Consider the following 23,160-nt stretch of genomic DNA (forward strand, 5'->3'; position numbering starts at 1 on the left):
AACATTCATCCTACCTTCCACGTTTCAAACTTGAAAAAGTGTTTATCTGATGAGACTCTTGTGATCCCACTCGCGGAAATCGAGTTAAACAAGAGCCTCAACTTTGTGGAAGAACCCGTAGAGATTCTAGACAGGGAAGTTAAGAAAACCAAACAAAGCCGTATACCGATAGTGAAGGTTCGCTGGAATGCAAAACGGGGACCTGAATTCACTTGGGAGCGGGAGGATCAAATGAAACAGAAGTATCCACATCTTTTTCCCTAGTCTACCTGAAATACTAATTCCGGGACGAAATTCTCTCTAACGGGGGGATAATGTAACAAATCGTAATTTCAAACCTATGTAATATGTCACACCCCGCTAAAGCGGAAACACGAGGCGTGACAGTATAAAGGGTTTCATAGCAAAAGTTAAAAGACAACACCAACCATAGTATTAAAAATCATTACAATTTTACAATGGGTTTGAACAACTTTTAAAAGAAATTACAATGTAAATTGAAATACAACACATGCGAATGCTCCTAAAAGTGAAGTGTCCCTAAGTGCCACTTACTCGATGATTCCTGAAAAAGCATGTAAAACGAACATCAACTATAAAAATAGTTGGTGAGTACTCACAAATAAACAAAATAATATTGGTTCCATGAATTGTAATCAAAGTTTTGATAAAAGTTTCCAATAATAAAAGTATATTGTTAAAATGAGTAAATAAGTTTGTAAAAACAAAGTTCTTTGTCATCATGAGAGATAAAGTATGTTGCCCAAATAAGATGCAACATTCATATTCTCATGGAAGATAAAGTTCGTTACTCAAACGAGTAAACAAGTTCCATTGCTAAAATGAGCAATCAATTTCGTTGCTACAAGGAGCAAACAATTTCATTGCTAAAACATGTATATAAGTTTTCAGTAATAAAAGTTCGTTGTTGTAATGAGAAACAAAGTTCATTGCTATAATTAATAACAAGTTTATTGCTATAACGAGAAACGAGTTTGTATGTGTATGAGCAAACAATGAGTCTCAACCAAACCTATGACTGAAGCCCTATCAAGATCTATGCTTATCATTCCATAGATGAATATGGTATCATGCACTCCAGCAATAGGGCGAGTGAGGAGTTGTCAATTCCTAATAGCGCTATCCATAATGACCATTGGCTCAAAGAGTTAATGGTTAGAGATAAGGGAAGGGCCTTAGTACGATAAGTTCTCATGTTCCGTGTTGCATAGACATACATAGAGAGACATAGCAATAAAATAGCAATCATGTTTGATACAAATCAATTTAAATACAACATTCAAATAATAGTTTTTCGGGACATGCTTTTCCACCCCAAAACATAAAAACTGAAAATAGGGGAGTGCGTGAATACTCACTATGCATTGAGATGATGCAAATGATGCCTTGAACTACGTTCCACGTGTACCACTACCGATTCCTACAATAATGGTATTCGCTAGTGAGTCTCTAGTCGAAATCTAACACTAGTATACTTACTACTACAATAGAATTATGCCAATAATGTGTCAAAATTTAATATTGATAAGTTACAAACATTTTTCTGTGGAAATTAAGTTTCAAAGAATCAATTGTTATATAACAATTTAAGTGGAAAATTTCCATTATTGAAATGTTAATATTTAACATTTTAGAGGTGTTCCAATGATTAAATATTCAAAACTAAATCAATTTAGTTATAAACTTTCCCAAACTTTGCATTTCAGTTTTAATTGAAGTCAACGACCTTAAGATAAATTTTCTTGAATTTTTGATTTGTCTGACTATTTTTCACGATTTTAGTTTCTTGAATAACCATAAAATCATGAAAAATACTAAACAGTTAATAAAAATTACCAAACTTCAGATTTTGGTTCTAAATGTACTAAAAGACTTCTAGATAAATTTTCGTGGATTATGAATATGTATAACCAGTTTTCACATATTTAATTCTCTAAATAGATACAAATTCATGAAAAATAGAAATCAGTTACGAAAATACCCCAAACTTTTTATAACAATGGCATTACACATACTTAAGCTGGGAAAAATATAAAAAGGGGTTTCTAAACTGTGTAACCCAAATTTTATGATTTTTATGCATTTATTCTAATAAAATGGGGATAAATAGAAAAACAGTTTCCAAAATTACCCAAACTTTTTATGATATTGTTATTAAACATTCTTAAGTTGGGAAAAATATACAAATTGATTTCTATACTGTTTAACCCAATTTTATGATTTTTGAGCATTTATTCTAATAAAAATTGAAATAAATAGAAAACAGTTTCCAAAATTGCTCAAAATTTTTGTAACACTTTTATTATACATGTAGAAGCTGTGAAAAATATAAAAGATATTTTTCAATTAGTCTTTCTATTTTTCTTTGTTTTATCCTCTTAAATAATCATTAATTGGAGAATAATTATTAAACAATTAAAGTAAATTACCAAAAATTTTGTACACTTCATTTACAGAGTAAATAATCTGGGAAAAATACCAAATGTGATTTGTATATACTGAAATCCGATTTTGTGTATTTAAGTGTATTTAATCTTAGAAAATAGGAGAAAAATAGTATACAGAAGAGAAAAATCATCACAAATTTTATGTAGCATCCTAATGTACTACAAGGTGTTCTGGTAAATTTTTATGAATTTTGGATAAGCAGAACTATTTTTCCTGTTTTTAGTCCATAATATACACAAAAATCGGGAAAAAATAGGAATACATTATGAAAAATTCTGAAAATATTTTTCTAAGTCTTCCACAGAGAGTATAAGCTGCAAAAATTATTATATAACCTTTTCAAATTATCTAAAGGGGTTTTATAATTTATTGGGGCTAAACAAAAAGAAAATTCAAAACCATATTAAACAGTAACAAAAATCGATGAAACTTAATGAGCTATCGTTATTTATCATAGGGGTCATCCACAAATTTAACTAGGATTTATAGACCCCAGAAAGTATTTTATATGATTTATTGCCCTATTTTCTTGCATTAATTATAGTAATTCGAGATAAATGAATTATCTTCTAGAAATTTACAGAGCATCTTATTTTGTTGATGGGAATCTGGGAAAAATCGGGTTTGGTCAGAAAAGGAGTTTTAGATATTTATTTGGAAATAAATCCTTGATGAACATATTTGAAAGCTTTTAACAACATACTTTGATGATCTAGCATCTAAGCTTGAAGATCATCACATGCATGTTTGTTTGAAGACCATTCATGAGTTTGAAATGTTCAAAAATCGTTTTTGATAGAAAACTTAGGGTGCATGTGGTGATTTTTACCCAAAACTTGTAGAAAAGTGCATTATGTTGATTTTGACTTAGGTTTTGGTCCTTGGATTTCACCATTAACAACATGCATGTTGTTTTTGGGTGAAATCCTACCACCATCATCATCAAAACCGTGAGTTTGTGTGTGTGTATGTTTATGTGTTCATGATCTTTCATTAGAATGGAGTAGAAGATGGAGAAAGTCCATGAAAAACAAGTAAAACTTGAAGGAAAAGAGAAGGAAAATGAATGATTTTCGGGTTTACCTTTAAGAACACCTCAAGATGATTAAGATTTAGAGTTCATGGTGTGTTCTATGACCCATTTTCTGGAGAATTTCGTGGTTGAGGGAGAGAGGAAGAGAGAATAGAGAGAAAATGAAGTGAGGGAGTGTGAGAGAGAAAGAGATGGAGTGGGTGAGTGAAATTGATTAATGACTTGGGAAAATGGTGTATTGGGGGGGGGGGGGGGATGAGTCCGATTTTTGGGAGGAGGAGAGAGGATTTCTCTCTCATAAATCCCATTCAAATCATTTCTCCCAATTTTTATAAATTTCTAAAGTTTTTATAAAATATGCTTAAGCTTTACATTGTTTTATAAAATCCTTGATTTTCCACTTATAAAATAAGGATAAATGTTGGTACATTAAACTATAATTTCCTTGATTATATTTCCCAACTTGATTATTTTAAGATAATTTTATAAGTTTCATAAAAAAATTTATATAATTCTTGATGTTAAACTTTATAAAATTTAGGTTTTAGGGTTTTTAGGGTTTTTGGAGTTTAATAAATCTTTGGACATCAAAGTGAATTGTATCTTTGAGACTTCAAATTATTTTATGGTATTATAAGTCTTTTATAGTTATAAATAATGTTTGTAACTTATTTTATCGGTTTATTAGCATTCTATGTAGTGGTTTCGAGATTCAAGCGAAATTGAGGAATCAAGTATACTAGTCCTACTCTTAACCTTTGACTTAAGTTTCTATGAGACTTTGACCTAACTTCTACTTCTAGGTCAAGTGCATGATGTGTGTATATGATTCATGAAATGTTGTTCGAGTCAAAGAGTGACCCAAATATAGATAGTCACTACAACTCAGTAGATGTAGAATTCACATATCAATGTGAAATCTAAGTACACTATCCATTGATTCTAATTGTTTCCAAGTTTCTAGTAGGTTATAACTTAGCTTCTAGTTACTAAGTTTATTATGTGTAGTGCCTATATGTGCAACTAAGTCTAGTCAAATCTGGAACCGAATCGAATTTTGACGGTTGTCACATAATAGTTTAGGTCAATGTATAGTTATTTTTATAATCATAAAGAGAAATTTTAGCATAATGTGCATATTTACATAATTGACCCTCAAAAATAAATTATTTAGCAATCTCGATTGGGATGAACCAAGTGATGAAGATTGTAACAAGGTTTCCAAAAACATAAAGAACACTAAAATCCGAGTTATAACGAAGAAGTTATGACCAATCGAAAATCCGCGACAAAACCGACAAAACATTGTTCAATGTAAAAACTGAATTTTTGATAAAAGGATTTTTAGCCTTAACAATCTAAATGAAAGTTGTAGTTTATGTTAAACCGAGAACTTTCATAAAAAGAACGGAAAAATCTGACTTCGTATGAGGAAGTTATGATTTTTCTAAGTTTCAGTATAGCAGCGTACACCTAAAAACTCGAAATAAAGATCGAGCGATTTTTAGCCGACACAACCTAAACGAGAATTGAAGGTCTCGTCGGTAGTAGTACAATGGTAAAAAGACAGACGAAAACGGACGTCGGATGAAGAAGTTATGAATTTTTAACGGATTCCCGTCCTGGTCTGTTTAAAATAATAATATTAAAAATAATATCAAAATTAGCTGACGAAGTCTAAACAAAAGTCGTAGATTATGATTTTACCTACACGTGCATATAAAGAACGCCAAAAATGGAGCTCGTATGCGAAAGTTATGATTTTCGCAAGTTTGGCACAAAAATAAAGAAAAAATGGGAAAAACCGGGCAATTTCGCATGCCATGTCACCCTCGCACGTGGCAGCTGCTGAGTGGACCGAACCCATGCGTGGCACTTCCTGATTGGACCGCAGCTGAGGTCCACTTAGAAGCGAACAGCTTCGTAGGAGATGCCCCGGAGACACCCCTCGCACACGCCTCGGACCCTCCCCTTCGCACGTGTCTCCTTCCCAGTGGACCGAGGGTTGGTCCAATCCGAGCCAGCCAGCAGCGAGCCTCCGGTCCGAAGAAGCCCCCTAGCCTCGCCACCTGTCCGACGCGTGTCACCTTGGCGCAGCTTCGGGTCCGAACCTTCGGACTATATATAGCATGCGAGGGTTCCGGATTTTTTACACTTTTTCACCCCAAAAATCATTCTCTTTCACATTTTCCACTCCCCTAAGCTCATATACAACCCCTAAAGCCCCGGTATCAAGTCTCGAACCCTAAGCAAGCCTCGAAGCCTCGAGATTCCCGAGAAGTAACCTCTCTCCTGTCGAAACTCTGCCCAATTTGAGCCGGTTTCTCGACAAATAAACTCCTTTTCATGAAACGAAACTCTGTCCGGTTCACCATCTATCAAGTGAGTTCATACCCCCGTATTTTCATAATTTCTACTGTTTTAAGGGGGGGAATACAAGCATAACACAAGAACTTTGTGTTATAAAATCATGATAAAATAACATTAATTTATCTAAAAATACTCAACACATCAAAGTCTTTTATAATCTTATATTTTTCCCTAAAATTCATATTTGTATATATATATATATATATATATATATATATATATATATATATATATATGTATATAAATAAGATTTAAAAGGCTTAGGACTGATAACTCATTCTGGGTCCTTTTCCTTGTTTGGATGTGGGCTTAAAGTACCGGTTACTTGTCCGAGTGTCGTTTAAAATTTACTTATATAAAAAATTGTATATGTATATAAATATAATAGTTATTTCATCAGTTTAACTACCTTTGTAACATGCTGAGCAAGGGATTACATGCAAACATGGTTAAATACACAATCAGGGAGTACATATAAATTATAATAGGTATAATTTATACATAGAACAATAATTCATGATACAAGTATACTAGAATACACAAGAAACTAGGGTTTTGATACAGAACAAATCAAGGTTTACACTTATCAAATACATGTTTGGAAATACTAATTCAAGGACATACTGTCAATCATTATTTCAGAATGATTGGGTTTTGATTCAAAGAATATACTGTCAATCATTATTTCAGAATGATTGAGTTTTCAAACTAATATACATGTAACATTTATATGCTTTTTATGAGACACTAGATTCAGGTTGTTTAATTCATTTTAGACAAAATAGAAAAGTCCTGACATTATAACCAGAATGTCCAGCCGGGGATCGAAACAAGCGTGTGTAGATCTATATCGGGATTGACAACCCCGCACTCAGGCTGCTAGGTACAGTTAGATGAGTGGCAATTGTTATCACCAGTTTAAACGCCCACAAAGCGTTTGTTTCAGGCCATCAATCATAGTATGGTTATAATAACTCATTAAAAAAATATTAACAATACGTTAGTGTATAAATAACTAAACGAAAGTACACCTTCAAAGTACTAGTTTACAGAATACAAAATACAAAGATTCAATACAGTTTTCAACAACAGCTGGTAGAGCAAGGCACACTCTCAGTTACAAGTTTTCATAAGTAATACAAATACAAAACATTAATACACAGAGAAGGGTTTTGTGGGAATAAAACTACTTTTCATATACAAACAGAAAATATAGGATTTTATGGAATAGTTTACATATACAAGATACAGAGATACTCTTTCAAACATAAACATTTATGCACTCACTCAACTTTATGTTGATACTCTCTTTTCAAATTACTTGTATTCTCAGGGAAATAATACACAGGTACTCCCCGAGCTTTTGAGAAGATGGAGCTTTGTTGAGTCATATCTTCTTTTGTATAACTATATTTTGGTTCAATATACAATGATTGAACACATGTAAATATTTATATTTTTTTTAAATACAATGGTTGTTTCTACTTTGATTACTATGATACATGTGTTGTGATACTACAATTCAAGTCCTCCACCCCCAGACGTTTCCGCCGTCTGGTTTGGGGGTGTGACAGAGATTTCTCAAGAGGTTCCTCAAGGAACTGATTGTGACATTGACTCTAACAATGATCAGCTCAATCCTCGAAAGAGGAAGGATTCCTTCTCAGGGGAGCTCATGACGCTGAAGCTGGAAGCTATTCTGCTGCTGATCCTTCAACATCTCCTCCTAAAAAGAAAAGCAAACTCATCTACGATCTAAATGAATTAAAAGAAAACTGGATGTTACCTATTGAGGAAGTTAGAAAAATTATGACAGAATATAATGTTGCTATCCGACAAAAGAAACAAGTAAGAAAAGAAGAACGTGTGTCTGCAAAACTTGTTCAAGCTCTTGCTTCCGCTGATGAGAGTGCTAACGTTCAAAGCACTGATAATCAGGTCAAGAAAATATTCAATAATAATGTGGAGAAACAACACATTGTTTCAGACCTGAATGATCGGATTGATAGGAAGAAGTTTGGAGATGTTCTTACTCTTAGGTCAAAGCCTGATCCTATTGTCAAAGTGAGATGCACCAAACCAAGAAATGAGTCACTGAAACTTCACTTGGTTAGAAAGAAAATAGAATATTAATACACTCAGGTTGTATTTTCTCGTGAGCTAGTAAATTTTGGATACAACGAGTGGATGCAAATTCAAGAAATTATCGACAAACACAAGGGTATTCATGCTCAAGAAGTAAAGTTGGCAATTTAGCAGCTACTCAACAAAGTCAAGAAGTTGAACCTTGTGCCATAAACTGGTTCATCTAGACCATCATCCTCAAAAAGAATAGGTGCTCCCAGACAGTCCAAGAATACCAACTTTTTCTTCCTTATGGAACTTGGTATATCAACAATGAATTACCAATGGGTGTTGAACCAACCAGATCATGGGATATTTTATCTTGATAGTTATAATCAAATGTGCTTTCAACGCACTGATGATCTTCCTTCTGCTCCAACTAAACATTTGTTTCATCTTCGCTTAGAAGGATTTGGTCATTTTAAACTAGAAAGAGGATATCGCATAGTGATATCTTTGGAGCTTAGTAGAAGGATGGATGAACTTAAAATTGATAAATTCAGATGGGTCAAGCCTGAGATCTTGAAAGAAGTGGACAAGTTTTACAATGGCTCTTCAAATGACTCTGAAGAAGATTACTTTTGACATCATCAGATAAGGGAGATTGTAAGGTCACACCTTATGATTTGATGAGTTAAAACACTCTACACATCCGTCAGTGTCAGCATGTACTCTACAACCAATGCCAACGTATAAAGCTAATCAACGTCAACGCATAGTATAGTTAATCTATGTAAACTTTTGCAAATTAGGTAATGATATAGATAAGTATAGAATAGATCACAGATCTGATTTCTTTATGATAAGATCGATTCTTAGAATAGATTAGATGCAATCTCTTTAATCAAAGGATATACTTGTAAGATTAGTATATAATCAACACTAGGGTAAACCCTTATGTTGAGTTCGTCTTGGTGCTCGTCTTTGTGACAAATCGTCTTCTTGGTGAAGACAAAACCCTTTCTTGGTGAAAGAACAATTTGGAGAACTCCCTTTATTATTTACTTTCTGCTTTTTTTTCTTTGATTAAGTTTTACTTTCGTCTTTATACTTGAAGTGTATCTGATCGATACAAACCTTCAAAGTTAATATCAAATATTTAGTTTGAAGTTTGAGCATTATAGAACCTTTTATAATCTTTTAATAAAATTTTCTTTTATTATTAAGACTTTGGATTTTGGAGAAGTTTCAAAATCATAATTTTAAACTTTTAATTTAATATTTCAAAATTTACCGTTATTAAGGTTTTATAAAAAAAATTATTTAAAACCATAATTTGTTACATCTTATATTCACAAGTTCAACTTTGAAAACCAGACACCATGTGATGTTATTTTTGTTCAAAATATTATTTAGCATGTGAAATCTAATTTACAACCACAACATACTATCAACATAAAATAAACAACATATGTATGCATACTAGCAAAACACAAGCCATGATCAAATGACACTTTTGTGAGCCTACACAAAACTGTCAAGTCCTTTCCTATGGGACATTATGGACTAAATAATCTCCATGTTGTTCTCCATGCTCTCACTTTCTTTGACAATCTCCTTTGTAGCAATTTTACAAGACTTTTATAAAATTTATAAAAAGCTTGTAAAAATATGGGTATAAAATAAACTAGTCTAATACTAATCTATTGCTTACAAAATTATAAAGATGAAAACTAACTATTTATTATTACATATCATATAATAAAAGAATATTACAACAATTTTATAAATAATCACAAAAAACAAAACAAAAGGTCCATGACTTGTTTATGCATTCTAAAATATATTAACATACGAAAACATTTTTTTTGTCACATAAAATAACAATTATAAATTTGCATGTAAACTTTTGTCACATAATAAATAACAATTATATGCATGTAAACTTTTGTCACATAAAATAACAATTATAAATTTGTCATAGAAAATATGTATGGTCTCATTTTTAACAAAAACTAGTCACCCATGTTTTCCAAAAACTAAGATTATCCAAATAATCAAAATATTAAGAAAGCTTGCAAGATGGATTTGATACCAATTATTGGGGTTTTATTCAAAAATTAGTTTATAAAACAATAGATTAGCTACAGAACGATTTAAAATTTAAATAACATAAACTAGTTTTATTCCTACCAAAGGATCGACTTGCAGATTATGAAAAAAGTACAACCTTAGAGGGAAAAAGATTAACAACCTTTGTAGTACTTTGAGTCCTCAAGGGGAGGCTAGAAAGTTGATGAAAAAGACAAAGAACCAAAATGGAATTTCTCAATGTGTATCACCAACAAGTCACCAAACAACTTTAAGATGATAGTATTCAATCGTAGTTAGTTGTTCTTAAGCCTTAAAGGACTTATATGAAATAAGCCTTAAAAGGAGAAGGAACTAGAACAATCAAAAGCTCACAACAATTTGCAAGAGAGAGAGAGAGACAGGAGGGGAATTTTTGCTCTTAGGTTTCATTAATAAAAAAAGAAGGAAGCTCAGTTTGGCAAGCCTTTAGTTTTATCATATACTCACTCACATGATTATAAGACAATACATTCATTAAATGCAATGCATGACTTGTAACCAACATGTGTGGTGTGAGAGATGGTCAAAACAAGCAATCCACCCATACTTTTATGGGGTGGACAGTTTCTTTGAGAGATAAAGAGGAGAAGTGTTAAAAACTTATTATTATTATCTAAATGTACAAGTGTTGATAGTATTTATTAATAATCATTTTTTTAAATAAATAATCAATTAGTGTTTACTTGCTTAAGTTGTGACCGTATATGATCATATGTTATTAGAAAATATCATTTCATAATAATTCTTGAGCATATAAATCTTTCAGGTTATGCTTCTATTTGGTTTATTTGGAGGTCCCATAACAGTCTCATCTTCTGGAATCAAAGGCGAGAGGTTTTGCTTCTGGCAGATGATATTAGCATTAGCACCTTTAACTGGATCAAAAATAGGTCCATATTTTGTAATCTCAAATGGTTTACTTAGTGGATGTCTCCTTTTTGAACTTTCGTTGTAATTAACTTGAGTTTTTCACTTAAGTTGTTTTTTGTGCTAATATATTTGCTTGCCATAAAAAAAATATTATATCACCCATTAAACATTAGAATATAAAATATCTTAATCCTAATGTAACAAACAATCTAACAAAGAAATCTAAATAAGATCAATAAGAAATATGAAAAGGATTAAAACTCCACCAAACTAGAGAACCACAATGCATATACCATCTCAAAAATCATATATATATATATATATATATATATATATATATATATATATATGTGTGTGTGTGTGTGTGTGTGTGTAACATCCGGGATTTTTCCAGGTATTATGATTATTTACCTTAATTAAATGAGGGAATTGTTTGGTTGGGCTTTGACCTTGGGCTCTTAAGAGAGGGCTGAGGAACATGGTACGCGGGGCGTACATTGCCATGTACGCTCAGCGTACTCATGAGAAGGAAACGCAGAATCCATGCACGTACGACCAATGTACCAGGAGTACGCCCATCGTACGTGTGCAGATCGTTGAACCCTAAAATTAGAGTTTGCTCCCTATATAAAGAACATAACCCCTGTTGGTTCAGCCTCGCTTCACTCTTATCCAGCCACCACGAAAACCCTAGCTTCCTTTGTGTTCTAGAAGCCATTTGAGAGTGTTTATGTGTTGCTTTAGTGAGAAAAAAAGAAATGAGCTTGAAGAAGAAGCAGGGATCCACCAAGAGCTTGTAGATCCAGAGGATTGACACCATTTCTGACTCTTTTGAGGTATCAAGCTCCATACTTGACCATTGTATCCTTAGATTTGTTTATTTGGGGTTTTGATGTCCTTTTTGAACCCATTGTTGGGAGTGCTTGGGTATTGTTGGTTCCAGAGCAAAAGAGTTGTCCTTTTGGACTCTTAGAAGCACCTAGGGTCATAAAAATCGGATCTTGGTGGTTAAGCCAAAACCATGCAAGTGTTAGATGGTCTTAAAGCTTGTATAATGGACCAAAATCATGTTTTGACCCCAACCATGCATGCAAACACCTAAAGTTCGTAACTTCATGGCTTAGGAGGCCTAAAAGGACCTGGATCTACATTTTGGACGTAAAGACTTAATTGATTAAGTCAGAAGTGAAGTCCCAAGGAAACTGGGTTGTACGCTAAGCGTACACCCTGGTACGCTGCGCGTACTGGGGTGGTTCACGGTCTGTAGCCGTTCGCAGTCCGTTACCGTTCACGGCCAATTACCATTTACGGTCAACCTCCGTTTGCGGCCAAGAGTATGCTGGGTGTACTTGCCAGGTACGTCGCGCGTACGTGTGCAGAATGACAACCATGGGCTTTTGGGCCTTAAGGATCTGAGCCTGGGCTTTGGGCCTTGTGGCCCACTGATAAGTATAACTTTGGAGTTAGAAACCTTGAGATAGAGCATTGGGCGTATTGGGCCAAGATTGAACCCTTTGGTATTATTACATTTGGACTTGGAGCTTTTGGGCCCAATTTGGGGGGGATAAGGCCCAATTCAGGAATTGGGCAATTAGTGGGCCTTAGGGAGTATTTAATGGGCCATTGGAGGACTGGGATTAATAGGTTAGAATTGTTGGATAAGGTGTCTAAGTCCATAACTATTTCTGGTATGTACTTGACCCGACCCGGCATGGTCCATTTGGGTTGCATGGCACCATGCAATTGGATAAACTAAAATGAGAGAAATAACACTTATGGTTTATTAATATATTATAAGTTCTAATATATTAATAATATTATTTAATTAGTTTGATCAAGAAGTAATTTAGAATTAATTAAGTGATCAAAAGATAACTAATTAAATATATGGGTAGATTATGTAAATCTTCCATATCTTATATAGTGGGCTAAGAGGCTCCATGGATTATCAAGTTGGGTTCCACCCATAGGATGCTCCATGGATGCTCCATGGGAGTTACAAACCCATGGGTCATGGAAATGAAGAGTCATGACACATTAGGGTTTACATGGTGTAACCCTAGATGTGTCAACACTATATAAGAAACCCATTCTCCACCAAAATCGGCTACACATAAGAAACAAGAGGGCTAGGCCGATTTTAGAAGTGTGTATTCTCTCTAAAGTCATTCCAAAAGCATTTGGTGTAGTGTGAAGCATTTGAGGCATCACACTTGGGGTGCTAGGCTCACAAGGTTTCAAGGATCATAAGCAACAACAAGGTAAGTTATTCTATCTTTCATGCAAGTTAAAATTTGTTCCCCATGTATGCTAGATAGGAATATAACCTTGGAATTCAACTTTGCATGATAATTAGACAAACATAGATCCAAGGTTATTAGGGTTGCATGTACACTTAGGAAGTGTTAGAATGCTCAAAACCCATCAGTGGTATCAGAGCCTAGGTTTGTTTGTTGTTTTTTTTTGTGTGCAAACAGCTTGAAAAAAAATCGTTATTCTGTTTTCTGCTCGTATGAAAGTTTGCACATTTGTTGCTGGAAATGACCTAGAAACATTACCCTAAACTGTTTTGATGTTTTAAAGCTTGTTTTAGATGGTGTAATGTTTATGCTAATCCATTTACAATGGCAATTATTAAAATTACAAGTTTTTTTTAAGTGTAATTTTTGATTCTTGAAAGTGTTCATATTCATGTTCTTGAACTTATGAAGATTAGATGATCATAGGAATTGTTTGTAACCTTCATGGTAGTTTAATTCATGATCATAATGTGTTTTAATGGAGTCCATAACTTGTCCTCAAGTTATGGAAAACCAAAAGTCTCACTTTTATTAAAGCCATTAAAAGAACACAAGAGTTATAAAAATGAAGAGTCTTCATTTTTATTACTGAATTAATTCATAAGTTATAAGAAATGAAAAGTTTTGGAAGTTTACAAAACTTGCCCTCAAGTTTTGGAACATGTAAAGTCTTGATTAAAACCTTAGTTCCAACCCTTAGAATTTTAAAAGTTAAAATTCAACCCTTATACTTTATAATATTATAAGTTACTAATATATATATGTATAACGTCAAGTCGTCTTACCGCTAGTACGCCTCATTCACGAAGCCGGTCTATAAGGGGGGTATAAGGTTGTTGCCTATAAAATGGCAACTTAATGGGTGTCCACTCTCACCCACCGCTTCCTTGATCGGTGGAGGGTCGTTAACCGAACGGGTAAGACAAGGACTTATAAATTCTCATTAAAAGTATGATGAATATTATAAAGTAACTAAATGCTTTTATTAAATTCCCAATCTTAGTTACGTTAGGAAAATGTGAATAAGGTGCTAATCCATGAAATTACAACTTTACACTTTGTTTAAGTCGTTGGTGGAGCGTGTGTGGTTAACCGGCACACTAACTTGGACTTAAGAAGGTAGGTAAAGAGTGACTTAAGGTTTACCACAGCATCGGTGGAGCGTGTGTGGTTTACCAGCACATCGATTGAGTGATAAACCTTGAGGGTACCAAGTGATTTGCATGGTTACTTCACACCTCGTTTTGTGATCCTCGGTATCCCAGTCACAAAACTTGGAGGGCACACTCGAGATTGAAACATGCCTTTGAAAAGTTCATTGAATCTCAAAAGAATCTAGGAATTTCTAAGAACCAATTAAAAACCTAATATTTATATTTCGTTTTTCATGGTGGAAATTGGTGAATCGTCATTCACCTACCTTTCAAATATGTTATAGCTTGGATTAGGCATACCTCTTCTAAGTTATAATATATTGTGATTGGATCCTAGCCTTAATATTACATTTGGGTGTTTTATTAAGGACTCTCTTAATATCTAAACTAATCTTGTTCTCTTCTTTCAGATGTCTTCAAACAATGCTGCTTCTGGCTCTAATCCTAATGGCTCCTTTACCCTTATGAACTTGTGTGGGAAAGTCACTTTTGATGGATCCAACTTCAATGAATGGATCAGAAACATCAGGATGATTACCCGCTACGAGGACAAAGAATATGTCCTTGACAGGGAGCTTAAGGAGATTGATGAGACCACTGCAATTCCCCAGGAGATCGCTGACTTCCGGGCACATGAAAGGGATGCTACAAAAGTGGCATGCATCATGTTGGCCACCATGACAGCGGAACTCCAAAAGTCCTATGAGGACTTCTACCCTTTTGAAATGCACCAAGATCTGATGGAAAGATACCATCAAAGTGCACGACAAGAGAGGTATGAAATCATATGCTCTATCATAACAACCATGATGAAGGACGGGGAATCCGTCACGAGCCACATGCAGAAAATGCAAAGGTATGTGGATCGGTTGCTGAAGCTTAATGTGAACTTCCCTGAGGAGCTTGCAATAGATATCATTTTGCACTCCTTACCATCGTGCTATGATCAATTCCGCATGACATATCACATGAATAAGGAAGAGGTCACACTTAGCAAACTTCAGGGACTCCTCAAGACCGCAGAAACAGGTCTTAAGGGTAAGTCGGTTGTTAACACTCCTACTCCAAACTCCGCCCCGGTTTTGGCAATCGGGAAAGGTAGAGGGAAGAAGAGGAAGAGCTCTTCGAAGGGTACCAAGGCTAGGACCCTTGATGGCTCTTCTTCAAGTGGAACCAAGAAAGGTTTTGTCACTCCTTCTTCTGACCCTAAAGAGGCTGAATGCTTCTATTGCCATGAAAAGTCACATTGGAAGCGGAACTGCCCAAAGTACCAGCAAGATGTGAAGGATGGGAAAGTTAAACCCAACCATGCAGGTATTTACACTATCTTATCTAATAACTCACCCCATTCTAACTCTTGGGTCCTTGATACCGGTTGTGGTATTCATATCTGTTCTGATTTGCAGGGACTAAGAAGAAGTGAGAATGTGGAGCATGGAAGAATAAACTTAATCATGGGGAATAGGAAAGCTTTACATGTCACCAAGATTGGAGTTTATACTTTATCGCTAAGTAGTGGGTTTAGTTTAGATTTGAATAAATGTTGTTATTCGCCAGAAATGGCAAGAAATATTATTTCCTTTCATGCATTGTATAAACAAGGTTTCACCTTTTCATTTTATAATGAAGTTGATTCGATTAATGCTTTCTTTAATAATGTTCTTTATTTTAAAGCATTACCTTGTGATGGTGTGTATGAAACTGTATCTGTGGTTGATAACTTAGGAAATAATGTATTGTGTATTGATTCTGTTAATGATAATAACTTGGATAAAGCATCATTATGGCATTGTCGTCTTGGACATATAAGAAAGAAACGCATAGGCCAACTCCAAAAGGATGGATTATTGGAGACATTTGACCTAAAGTCAGATGATAGTTGCAAATCATGCTTACTTGGAAAAATGACAAAGTCACCCTTCACAGGTTCTTGTGAGAGGGGTGAAGGTTTGTTGGATCTTATACACACGGATGTGTGTGGGTCCTTCAAACATGCCACAAGGGATGCTAATCGTTATTATTTGACTTTTACTGATGATTACAGTAGATATGGATATGTCTACTTAATCAAGCATAAGTCAGAGACTTTTGAGAGGTTTAAAGAGTTTAAACAGGAAGTCGAGAATCAATTGGGCAGGAACATTAAGATGCTTCGATCCGATCGAGGTGGTGAGTATCTTAGTTCAGAGTTCCTCGACTATCTTAGGGAATGTGGGATTGTCTCACAATTGACACCTCCCAGGACACCGCAGTTGAATGGTGTAGCTGAGAGGCGTAATCGAACCTTGTTGGATATGGTTCGTTCCATGATGAGTCGAGCTTCGCTACCAATCTCATTTTGGGGGTATGCCTTAGAGACTGCCGCCCATATCCTTAATCTAGTTCCCACAAAGAAAGTTGCCAAAACTCCTCATGAGATGTGGACTGCTAAAGTACCCAAACTAGACCACATTAAGATTTGGGGTTGCGAGGCTTTCGTGAGACGCGAGACTCATGATAAGCTCGAACCTCGAAGTGAGAGGTGTATTTTCATCGGCTACCCACATAAATCCTTTGGTTACCTCTTCTACAGACCTAGTGAGAATGTGGTCTTTGTAGCTAGGAGGGCTTTCTTTCGAGAGAGAGAGTTCATAAGCCAAGGAGACAGTGGGAGGCAAGTTGACCTTGAAGAAATTCAAGAGTCATGTGGTGAAGGAACTTCAAACCCTAGCACTCAACTTGAGGAGGAAACTTCTGTTGAGCCAATTGACAAGTCTGTACCTCTGAGGCATTCCACAAGGGTTAGGAATGCACCTGAGCATTACTATGGATTCCATATTACTGCGGAAGGTGATACGCTTATTAGTGATGAGACACTGATAGATCTGGATGAACCTAACAGTTACGCGGAAGCCATGGCAGGCCCTGAGTCAGCCAAGTGGAAAGAGGCAATGGACAGCGAGATACAGTCCATGTATGACAATCAAGTTTGGAACTTGGTTGAGAATGTACCAGGTCGTAAGACTGTAGGGTGCAAATGGATCTTCAAGAAGAAGACCGACATGGATGGTAATGTACACACTTATAAGGCACGACTGGTTGCAAAGGGTTTCTCACAAACTCCGGGAGTTGATTATGATGAGACCTTTTCTCCAGTGGCCAAGATTAAGTCTATTAGGGTTCTGTTAGCCATAGCCGCATTTCATGACTATGAAATATGGCAAATGGATGTCAAAACCGCTTTCCTTAATGGAAAGTTGGATGAGGATGTGTACAAGAGTCAGCCAGAGGGTTTTGTCAACACAGAGTACCCTAATAGAGTGTGTAAGCTTGAGAAATCCATTTATGGGTTAAAGCAAGCACCTCGCAGATGGAATCTTTGCTTTGATGAGAAAGTCAAGGAATTTGGCTTTTCTAGGAGTGAAGATGAATCTTGTGTATATGTCAAGGCTAGTGGGAGTATAGTTAGCTTTTTGGTATTGTATGTGGATGACATACTACTCATAGGAAATGACATCCCAACTCTGCAGGAAGTTAAGTCCTGGCTTGGGAAGTGTTTCTCTATGAAGGACCTAGGAGAAGCTGCCTATATTCTAGGGATAAGGATCCTGAGAGACCGGAGTAAAAGACTAATTGGACTTAGTCAGAGTACTTACTTGGATAAGGTGTTGAAGAGATTCGGCATGCAGGACTCCAAGAAAGGAGAGTTACCCATCCAGAGTAATGCCAGATTGAGTAAGACACAAAGCCCTAGTACTGAGGCTGAGATAGCAGAAATGTGTCGAATACCTTATGCTTCGGCTGTAGGATCGATCATGTATGCTATGACGTGTACTCGACCTGATGTAGCCTTTGCTTTGAGCATGGTTAGCATGTATCAGGGGAACCCTGGCAAGGCACACTGGACTGCGGTAAAGAATATCCTCAAGTACCTACTGAGGACTAAGGACTGGGTCCTTACCCTCGGTGGGAGTGAAGACTTGAGAGTTGTAGGGTATAGTGATGCTAGCTTTCAGACTGATAGGGATAATTTCCGCTCTCAGTCAGGCTGGGTCTTTACCTTAAATGGAGGAGCAATTTCTTGGAAGAGTTCCAAGCAAGAGACAGTGGCTAATTCAACTTGCGAATCAGAGTATATAGCAGCTAGCGAGGCAGCAAAGGAGGCGATATGGCTGAAGAACTTCATTGGAGACCTTGGAGTTGTACCAGCAATTAAAGAGCCAATGGAAATTTTTTGTGATAGTGAAAGTGCAGTTGCCTTAGCCAAGGAACAAAGGGATCACGGGAGATCCAGACACATCGACAGAAAATACCATTTCATCAGACATCGAATAGAAGAAGGACTCCTCGTGGCAAAGAGGGTATCATCGGATGAGAATCCAGCAGATCCCCTCACGAAGGGACTGACTCGGGTTAAGCATCTCCAGCATGCTCGGAGCATAGGGCTGAAGGATGATATTAGATTTAGTAGTTAGATAACCTTGAAATTTGTAAAGTGTAATTGACATTAGATGATGAATAAAAGGTGTTTTATTTATGAGTAAAGTGTTGCTATCTCTTGTCGATCGTTTACTATATTTCTTTTGCATGTTTTGACTTCCAGAATAATTATGTTTGGTATATCATATTATTCGAACTTCCACAGTTGGTCATATGTCGGAAGTAGGTATGAATCAAGACTGTCATGATTGGTTGCAGAGGTCTAAGTTGTTGGACATGGCTACAACACTCATGAGTGCTCATAAGTTCTGAGCATTGGACTCAACCCACGCTCACTGGAATCACTTCATGGAATTTATCTCGAGTGATCGTGAGACGGTAATATCATATAAGTCTTCAAACCTAGATATATGATTTGTTACTTATGAGTTGGTTATGCATTGATTGTATGAAAACGCATTGGTAACTCGATGTTATAAAACGTGCTTTTGTGTATAATTCAATGAGTGGTAGAACAAACATATGAGTCGAAGTTTATCTGTTCCTTCTTGGATTAGAAGCTGATATCTGGGCCCCTCGATGATTTTGTTTTGACCTATGTACCGGGCCCGGTTAGAACTAAGTTGATGTGTTCAATTAAGTTCTTTGTCAAACAAATCGGAAATCGGGAAACAAACTGCTGGACAATAAGTAAGACATTGTTCCATGTATTTGTCCGGCTGATATCTAGAACAGAGGATTATATGATCACTTATCTTAGATGGCGTATCATCATCTTCTCAGTTCTGAGAGACCTTGAAAGAGCTACGATTGCCGATCGGTTCCTGAAGTATTGCAGTTATAGTTATTAGACTTATCCAAGTGGGAGACTGTTCGATAAGGTGTCTAAGTCCATAACTATTTCTGGTATGTACTTGACCCGACCCGGCATGGTCCATTTGGGTTGCATGGCACCATGCAATTGGATAAACTAAAATGAGAGAAATAACACTTATGGTTTATTAATATATTATAAGTTCTAATATATTAATAATATTATTTAATTAGTTTGATCAAGAATTAATTAAGTGATCAAAAGATAACTAATTAAATATATGGGTAGATTATGTAAATCTTCCATATCTTATATAGTGGGCTAAGAGGCTCCATGGATAATCAAGTTGGGTTCCACCCATAGGATGCTCCATGGATGCTCCATGGGAGTTACAAACCCATGGGTCATGGAAATGAAGAGTCATGACACATTAGGGTTTACATGGTGTAACCCTAGATGTGTCAACACTATATAAGAAACCCATTCTCCACCAAAATCGGCTACACATAAGAAACAAGAGGGCTAGGCCGATTTTAGAAGTGTGTATTCTCTCTAAAGTCATTCCAAAAGCATTTGGTGTTGTGTGAAGCATTTTAGGCATCACACTTGGGGTGCTAGGCTCACAAGGTTTCAAGGATCATAAGCAACAACAAGGTAAGTTATTCTATCTTTCATGCAAGTTAAAATTTGTTCCCCATGTATGCTAGATAGGAATATAACCTTGGAATTCAACTTTGCATGATAATTAGACAAACATAGATCCAAGGTTATTAGGGTTGCATGTACACTTAGGAAATGTTAGAATGCTCAAAACCCATCAAGAATTGGGACTCTTGGATGTCCCAATTGGACCAATGGGGTAAAATGGTGATTTTACCCTAAGTTGTGTTATAGACTCTGATCGGGTGTTAATGTGTTTATGTTAGCCGGGAGTCATCAGAGCAGCTGTTAGAGACTACTTTCCACGAGATTCGACACGCAGTTTTCCAGGTGAGTTACCTTCCAGTAGAGGTGGGTCTACGGCCACAATGACGGCCCACCAGCAGGGATTGTCTTTAGATGATTGTCTTTGTGATAATTATCTAGGTTGCTATTACCAGATGTGCTTTATGTGCCAGCATGATATGTTGTATGTGATAGCGGTAGTAGGAGGGGAATAGTCCCCCGCCTCGGTCCTAAGGACCGAAGGGTAGGTCAGTAGCCCAGGAATTCTTGACAGTATGATTATGACAGTATGATTATGACAGCATGATTATGATAGTATGATTATGATTTGCTAGTAGTAGGCGGTGAAATAGTCCCTGTTACCGGTTGAGATAGACCAGAGGGTAGGTCAGCACCCCAGAACTGCTTGACATGGGTTGGTCAGCACCCCAGAACTGCTTGACATGGGTAAGTAGGGCTCCCCAGAATTGCCCGACAGTATGTATGTTGTTTGGTATGTGTTATGATGGGGGAATTCACTAAGCTTTGTGCTTACAGTTTCAGTTTTGGTTTCAGGTACCTCTTCATCCAAGGGAAAGGAGTCGGCGGGGTAGCAGCGCATCACATACATACATGATTTCCGTATTCAGAACCCTGGGATCGTACTGACATTTTACAAATTGATATTATGTTTTCGAGACTTGTGATCTATGACTTGATGTTTTGAAATGATATTAATGATGTTTTTCCGTGAGTAAAGTCGAAACCCTAATCTCTCTTAGAACTATTTCTCTCTCTCTCTCTCTCTCTCTCTCTCTCTCTCTCTATATATATATATATATATATATATATATATATATATATATATGATAAAATCTCTAAGGAGTGTATATTGCTAATGTCGACCCTAAAAATATTTCAAACTTATCCTTAAGAGATGTATATTGATAACCTATACTGATATATACTCAACTCTCTACGAAAAGCTTATTGTATTTCAGTGATGTCAAAATATTGTGTTGGAAGCTCTCGAGATGTCGAGTCCCTTGTTAAGGAAATGATATTGGACACTCTGAGATCATGAAATGGAAGATTCGACTACCACATGATGGAAGGCCCGATATTGCCAGCCACTAGAAGGTTTTCTCTAACGGGGCATTTCGGTCGTTGGAAGCTTTCGAGATGCCAACTCAATTTTCAGGTAATCCAATCCTTAGAAGCTTTTGGATTATCGATAAAATCTATAGGGTGGAATCTTTGTTCTACCGAATAACTCATCAAGAACTCCCAAATTGCAAGTTACATCATTTCCAGGCTAGACGCTTTTGCATCGCCATGCAAGCTTTCAAGATGGACGGTCTATGTAACTAGGTAATTTTCAGATTGTGATCTCACTTCGTCGGTGAGTATTCATCATGTAGATCTAAGTCACGGTATTTGTTCCCCGATCAATCTCCAAGAAACGTAACCCAATTTCCTCGACACCTTCTCGATTCAGACATCATTAAGTGATCTTTCTGTTGGATTAGGTGTCTAAGTCCATAACTATAATTGGTATGTACTTGACCCGATAATAGCATGGTCCATTTCGGGTTGCCTTCACCAGAACACTTTGATAGGTTGGATATTTGAGAAATAGGTTATTTGTGATTTATTAATATATTATAAGAATAATATATTAATTGATAAATCATATTATTTGATTAGTATTGATCAATAATTAATTTGGAATTAATTTAGTGATCAAAAGAGACTAATTAAATTAACGGGGACTGATTATGTAAATCAGTGATACATATGGTTTAGGCTAATGATCCATGATTGATTTGTGATGGACTAAGCTTATAAGTTAGTCCATGAAGTGTTAGTCCACATCAATTGTTGGATCATAAGCTTAAGTGTAAGAATTAGGGTTACAAATGACTTTTGGAATTCTACATTATAAATGTGTACCCTAAGCTCTAAAATCGGTTACCACATGCATTCCAAGAAGGGCTAGCCGATTTTGTGTCTCCTAAACCTCTCTCATTATCCTCTAATTGTTTATTGGTGTTTGTGACTTGTTAGAGGCATCACACTTGGGGTGCTAAGCTCTTTTAAGGCCAAGTTCTACAAGCTACATCTAAAGGTAATATTCTAACTAGTTTTTATGATTCAAATATCACATTTGCACGCTATTTAGGCTTCATGCTTTGGAAAATGAATATTGCATGTCTAATTAGAGAAAACTTAGATCCAAAGCATTAGGGTTGTATGTGCACCATAGGGATGTTAGAGTACATAAAACCCAACAGTGGTATCAGAGCCTAAGGTGTTTTCTATTATATTGATGAAATTGTTTGATTTTCAAAACTGAAAAATTGACATTTCTGGCCACTGAACTCTGGACTCGACGAGTCCTATGATTGGACTTGACGAGTTGGATAATCTGGTGATGAACTCGACGAGTCCATTTCCTGAATCGACGAGTTGGATCATCAGATGACAGTTTTTCCGAGTTTTTGGTCTGTTTTGGATTAGGATCATTACCACAAGCTGTTTTGGTTCATAAAATTCGATTTTACTAATATGGTAATGATTATCCCCATCCAATAACATGATGTTTGTCAA

The sequence above is a fragment of the Lactuca virosa genome, chromosome 8 (genome assembly GCF_052849685.1).
Source record: "Lactuca virosa cultivar CGN04683 chromosome 8, Lactuca_virosa_CGN04683_v6, whole genome shotgun sequence".
Lineage (NCBI taxonomy): Eukaryota > Viridiplantae > Streptophyta > Magnoliopsida > Asterales > Asteraceae > Lactuca > Lactuca virosa.